The sequence below is a fragment of the Manis javanica genome, chromosome 12, assembly GCF_040802235.1.
Source record: "Manis javanica isolate MJ-LG chromosome 12, MJ_LKY, whole genome shotgun sequence".
Classification (NCBI taxonomy): domain Eukaryota; kingdom Metazoa; phylum Chordata; class Mammalia; order Pholidota; family Manidae; genus Manis; species Manis javanica.
Window position 1 is genome coordinate 17,979,975 of NC_133167.1, and position 7,001 is coordinate 17,986,975.

Below are 7,001 nucleotides of genomic sequence, written 5' to 3' on the forward strand. Positions count from 1 at the left end.
CATTCGTCTAGAATTGGGAGAGGTTTGGAAGATGAGATTGTCTAGTTTTCCACCACATCTCTGACAAGCACTTACCTAAGCCCCTGCCCATGGGGGAGACAAAACTCATATTTCCAGGGGCTACAGATTCCACTTCTGGACACTTCTGACTTCCTGGATGCTGAATGAATAGAAGCAGAATGTCAAAATTCTCAGCCTAAGAGCCTATGAAGGCAAACGAGGTCACTCTGAGAGGCAGACGCAGTGGGAATGCCAAAGGGTTCAGCCACTTTGGAAAACAGTTTGACCATTTCTTGCAAAGTTAAATGTACACTTACAATATGGTCCAGTGATCCCACTTCTAGATCTTTATCCTCTGATAACATATGTCCACACTAAAAGCTGTACGCAAATGCTTCATTTGTAATCATCAAAAGCTGGAAACAACCTGGACAACACCCTAAACATCAACAATGGTCTCTCAACTGGTGGATGGATAGTAAACTGTGTCACAGCCAGATTGTGACTAGTATAGCAAGAAAAGAGAACATCTGTCTGATATGGGCAACACCATGGATAAATCTCAAATGCCTTATCTAAGGGAAAGAAACCAGACTCAAAAGGCTACATATATTATGGTTTCATTTTTAGGACATTCTGGAAGAGACAACAAGCAGAATATATATATACATAAACAAAACAAATTGATGATTGCCAGAGGCTGGGAGTCAAGTGAGGCACTGACTACAAAGAAGGATGAGGGGATGTTTTGGGGTGATAGAAATGTTCTGCATTTTGATCCTGGGGCTGATTTTAACTGTATGCATTTATGACAATTTATTCAATTATACACTTAACAAGGGTAAATTTTACTGCAAGCAAATTACACCTCAGAAATCTGACTGTAGAAAATGTAAAAAAAACCTCAGAGATAATTTGATAGTTGGATGGTCTGTGTAACTGCAAAATTTTGGTCCTCATTGTAGTGATGGTAATGAGAGGCCCCCCACCCAACCTGCTCCCCCGAAATCTACCAGAGCTGCCTCATATGAGCCCTGGAGTCAGTCCAGCCACAGCAGAAACCTGGGCCACTACTCTCTCTGAGCCAACAATTCTGATGTCCCTGTTGCTCTGTCCCAGGTGCTGTCTTTGACGCTGTACTTGGTCTGTACCTGCATCAAGGCCTTTCCACCCAGGCCACAGAGGCACTTCTCTGTGGTTCCAAGCTGCTTGGTAGTCATTTTTTTCTGCCAAGACAGAAATCGTTTCCCTTTCTTGGTGGTCCACCCCTTTGCGATTCTCTCTCTCCAGATAAATTGCTTAGGTCCTCAGATATCATACCTCTTTTAATGGTTATGCAAGGCCCTTTGCTTTCTATGCCTCTGTCACCAGGGTGGCTGGGACTGGGGCAGATTGAAGCAGGGCCACCACCTTGCTATTTCTGGAACCCTCCTCTCCCCTTGATGCCCAGACCTTAAGACTATGGCCAGCAAGCCAGTGTTTTCTCCCCTATTTCACATTCTCCTTTGCTTCTCCCCTTGAAATTGAGCTTTTCTTGACATGTTCTACCCACACACCACAAACTCACCATCCCTGTTTCTTTGTCTGAACCCCAAGTTTGGCCATGATTCAGTTGTTTCCCTAAGGCATTCTAATGTCCCATGCAAACCACTGCTGTAAATAAATTAGGGGTGGGGAATCTGGGGGAGTAACTAACTTCAGATGTTTGAAAAAGCTCAATTCTAGTGCTAGTTTAAGACCCTCTTTTATGGTATGAAGATGATTGTGCCTTTCAGCAGCTTCTGTCTACTGTCCCGTTTCCCTTCCCTACCACCGTGCTGAGTAAATCTGATGCCTCTTCTGTGTGACAGGCCTTCAGCTACTTGAAGACATTGATTGTGTCTTCCTGGAATCCTATCCAGGCTGCCTTAGTAAGAATGCTGTATCTGCTGGGGAGACTGCATCTGGACTCCTGACTTGAGATGTAGACCCTGCATAAAAGGAGGACATAGAAAAAGGAGAGGGGATGACTTAGAAGGGAACCAGCAGAGTGTCCCACACCGTGCTGCAGGGAAAATCCGGTCAGCCTGGACCCTCCACGTGGTCTGGATTTGCCCTTCTTTCCTATGTGAAGCATCTAGAGAAACAGCCTGTCACTGCTATGTCCTTATTGAGCAAAATAACTCCTTCGCATCAGGGCATCTGGCATGAGATGATAACTGCACATGGTGAAAGCCCCCATGGAGTTATCAGCATGTTTTTGAATAAATTATTTATATATATTTTTTGCCCCAGAGTGGATTTAGCATCTCGAAGGAATATTGGCTTGGGCTGGATACTGTGTAGAGGCCCTGAGACAGGAAAAGTCCTGGTTTTAATGGAAGAAACACTGGAGACACCTGGGGAAAAGACCCAAAACAAAAAAAAGAAGTATAATGTACCCAGCCCTCCTCAAAGCACATGGGAGTTGGCACTGTGTGCAGTTCTGGGGCTCAGTCGAGGTTGAAACATAGACCAAACACTGGCGAGTCCATGGGCCACCTCCCTGCCTTTCTGGGATGGTCTTACTGAGAATTAGAAATACATTTTATTGACCAGAAGTCCCTTTAGTCTTTAACACACAGGCTGCCTCTTCTGTCTTGTACTGGACAAGACCCACCACACTCTGAGCACAGCTATGTTGTCTGAGCACAGATGAAGACACCCTTGTATTTATTTGGAAGAAGTAATTTTAGCCACTATGGATGGAGGGTGGCATCCATAGGCCTAAGTAATAGAAGATGCTTTCAGAATTACTCTGTGTAGGACAGGAGAGGCATTTGTTGTTCTTGAGAGGAGAGCAAAGAGAGAGTGAAGGAGAAAGAGGTGAATGGGCAGCCAGGAGAGAGATGAGAACTTGGGGGTGATCCCGACTCCCTAAAGGTTTAATTATTCAAGTTAAGTTATTAAAACTGCAAATGGCTGGAGGGAATGGACTTAGGGGCGAGTGTGCCAAGGAAGGGGCTGAATATTATACCTACACCTGAGTGACAGAGGCCAGTGACCATGGCTGGGATGCAGGAACTGAGGGTCTGAGCCTGAGTGACATTTGTTTCCTTGTTAATTTCTGCCCTTGGACTTGAGCTCCTTCCCCTGGGGCTGCATCCTTGTATTCCCAGGGCCTTCCACACTGTCTGAAACATAGAAGGACCTCAATCGTTGTTGTTTTAAAGGAAAGTAGGGTGGATATATAGGTAGTAAAATCTTCTAAAGGTAAAAGATAATTGGTAATTATCTAAAAGGTAAAAGATAATTGAGAATGGCCCAGAAACTTCAAAGTCCCAATATTGATTTCTTATGAAGTCTTTTGATTCAAAGGGAAATGGATTCAATTAAGCTTTTCTTTAAACTTTTGTTCCCTTATCTTGATATTGTCTCTTCTTAAAGTCTGGCCCAGAGCCACCTGCTCCTTGAATCCTCTTCTGTGCCCTAATTGGGCATCATGGTACATGATCTAGAGTTAAGGAAAATTAGAACTGGGAAGAGAAGTTAGAAACCACTTACCAAGAGTCTGATTCCTGGACCTTTCTTATGTCACTCAACACTTTCTATCTCTGTTTATTTGTTTTACAAAATTCCTTTTACTTTAATATGAGGTTCCTCTGGGCCTGTCAACATAGATGTGTATTCCACACACAAATAAACCTAAGTCAAAAGCATAAAACATGATTTATAATGTCAGGGCAGGAAATAGATTTGCAAATGTTTTATAAGAAATGGATATTACTATTTCAAACTACAGTGGCTTCCTGGTAAATGAAAGATCCTTTTGTTCAGTTGAGGACCTTGGGTAAGGATATGCAAGGTGGACTTGGAGCTCAGTTTTGGAGTGGAAGTTGGAGGAAACCAAACTGTGATCCACAGGTAGAGATGAGGGAATCTGGGAGACAGGAGTGGAGAGACGATGATATACCATTTTGTACAAGAGATTTGACAATCAACACCAATGCGAAGTTAAGAAGCTTGGAAAAAAGGTGGTCTTAGTGATATATTATTCCAACAGCTTCCACACTGAAGTCTGATGGAAAGTTTTTACACATAACTATATACCCAAAATGTGGCATGTGGCAAACCAACCCTGAGCCAGAAGCATATTGAAATTCAGCCTGTGATATTCCCTAGGCCATAGGAAAGGATTAATGTTATGATAAGCAATGAAGCAATGGCTATCCAGATGGCTTTATTGTGGAAAAGACCTTGCTGGAAGGTGAAATTGCTCCTGGTCCTCCTCATGATCAGATATGCTATTTGCTAGATCAAACTGCCAATCAGAGCAGCTATATATATACTTGTCCATTGTAAATATTTCCCCTGATACCTTGCCCATTCTTGTCCATAGATGTCATCCCAGTCATTCATGCTGTCCTCCCATTTTCCCAAGAGGTTAATGAGAGTGCTGGGTCTGAATCCCCCCTGTGCATAAATGGTTACGTGAACTATGAAAGCTCCAGAGTTTGCAGGAGTCCAGGGCAAGTTCACCTTCTGTCTGTCCATCTTCTTGCGGTGAAGCTTCTGGCTCATAGCATCATTTTCAGCCTTCTCATAAGATAAAACAATGACAGAATTATATCTCTAAGTTGGTAAACAGGATGGTAATGATGCTGATGGGCAGTGTGAGCCCATCAATAAGGTAGATCAAAAAAGGACAGAGCTTAGCAATGTTCCAGGTCAGAGTATAAGCAGTAATCTTTAGGTTGTCCAATATTAGGCAGCCTGCCTCCACCCTCTGATTGTAGCTGCAAAGGTATCATCACCCTTCAGTAAAACGGTGTGGCCTGCATTTCTGGCTGCATAAGAGCCTGCTGTCTCCATGGCAATCTAAGTATCTGCATTCTTCAGAGCTGGAGGGGCAGTAACTCTGCTTGGTCATAGCAGCAACTGCATCTTGTCTCTGACATCGCACCACCTTGCTGGGGAAAGGTCTGGGCAAGGATAGTTTCTGGGTGGTTGGTTAAGAGCTCATACAGGTGCTCCTGACTTAAATCCTTCAGCTCCATACCAGGCACCACAGTGGCTTTAGCAACCTGTTTGTTCACAGCAGTGTTGAGGCATTTTTCAATGTTGTTCATTGTCTCACTGTTGGCTGAAATGATACCTATACTCTTGACAATAACTGTGGCTGTGAAGGGATGATCACCTGTAACCACAACAGCCTCGATCTCAGCTTTGGCATTTGGTCAGTGCATCCGGCACAGTGGACTGAAGGGGGTGGATCACTGACAAAAGCCCACAAAGCAGAAATCGAGGTGGGAAAAGTCATGGAATCTATCAAATGAATAGGTTTTTGGGAGCTCATTAGCCAGTAGGTTAAGGTGACAGAAACCAGGACGTGGCTCTCCCAGGCCATCTTGTGCTGTGTACACTATGTGGAAGTCCTCAGCTGTGCCCTTATCCAAAGGCTGCTCTAGGACAGAGATAGTGATGGTGCCATACTTCTCTAAGATCTCCTCAGGGGCCCTTCATTATCGTGAGGAAGCTTTTGTCACTGGGGTCGTCCATCTCACGTACAGGGAGCTGGAATTTGTTAGTGAAATCAAAAGGGATTTCAGGCACTTTGCAGTTTCACTTCCTAATTTCCATCACATTCACCCAGACTGACCTCTGAGAATCTCCAAGGGCAGTTTCTGAGGCATCTCCATTCACAACTTTCTCAATGATGGGAACACGTTCCTGTCCGGTTTGAACTCAACTTGGTTATATGGGGTTATTATCTTGAATAAGGAGGCCCAGGTTTCAGAGCTTCAGATAGACTTGGTCCGTGTGTTCTTCATGTGTGTCAGCCATGGAGATCTGGTTGTCAGACCACAGAAGCTCCTGTTGTGAGTCTGAGTGCCAGTCTTGCCAGAGCACATGGTAGAACTGAAGGCCTGTACCATTTCTAGGTTCTTCATAAGTCTGTTCTTGGCTACCCATCTTTATGTTGGTAACAAAATGACAGTGACAATGACCAGGAGCCCTCAGGCACATTGGCCACAATAATGCCAATGAGGAAATGGTAGAGTCCAGGAAATGATATTTATGGACATGGAAATTATGAAGAAAAGGATGCTGATGAAGCGGCCACTACCACCGCAATGCAAACACAGTGCCTGATCTCAGTGGCAATGGATATCTTCTCACTTTCAACTGCAGAAGCCAGCGAGGCAGTCTGTCCAATGATGGTGTCATTGCCTATACTGGTGAGCATGCCAGTTGCCATGCCTTCTAAGCAGGTTGTAGAAGAGAAGCTAGTGTTCTTTGTTTCAAAAGGATTGTCATGAGTAAAGTCACAAGAGCTGGACTGTCACTTGGACTTCCCAGTGAGGGACACATCATCTACCCTGCCTCCTTAGGAAGCCAGCCACTTGATGTCCATAGCAATTTGGTCTCCTCTCTTAATCTTCACTATGACCCTAGCCATCAGGGTCTGTGTTCTTCTCTGCATCTCAGATGACAAGAACCTGGAGAGGAACAATTTGGTGAATCTGATCATAATGTTGGTGCTTTTCATCTCTTGATAATAAGCAAAGATCTCCACAACCAGAGCAAACACAGGACCCAAAGGCATGATATCTAGGGATGCAGACTTATCACTGGAGTACTGAATCCCAAATCCCAAATATGTTTGTTTCATCCCTGTATTTACATAGGATTAAAAAATAAATATTTGTCAAATGACTAAACAGCCTCACAGTTTGGGGCCTATGGGTTTGTGGCCATCATTTGGCAAAGTAATGTGGCCACTGACTGGAAGAGATAAAGACTGAATGGATGGGTTTCAGAAAGTGGGGATCTTAAATCATGTCAGCAGTTCTCAACTGGGGCTCCTGGAAATTCTTTTGAGGGATAAAGTACACAAGTCAATCCCAGCCTCAGTTTCTCTGTCTGTAAAGTTAGGATGAAAATATAGGAATGACAATATTTACCTCTTGGAGTTGTTAGGATCAAATGAGGTAATGTATATATAGCACTTAGAAGTATTCTGGGTACTTAGTAAGCACTCA

At 43.9% G+C, this 7,001-nt stretch overlaps 1 pseudogene; it reads right to left on the reverse strand.

Moving 5' to 3' along the window:
- Positions 1-4,119: 4,119 nt before the first annotated feature.
- Positions 4,120-6,631, reverse strand: LOC108405962 (potassium-transporting ATPase alpha chain 2 pseudogene; annotated as a pseudogene).
- Positions 6,632-7,001: the final 370 nt, after the last annotated feature.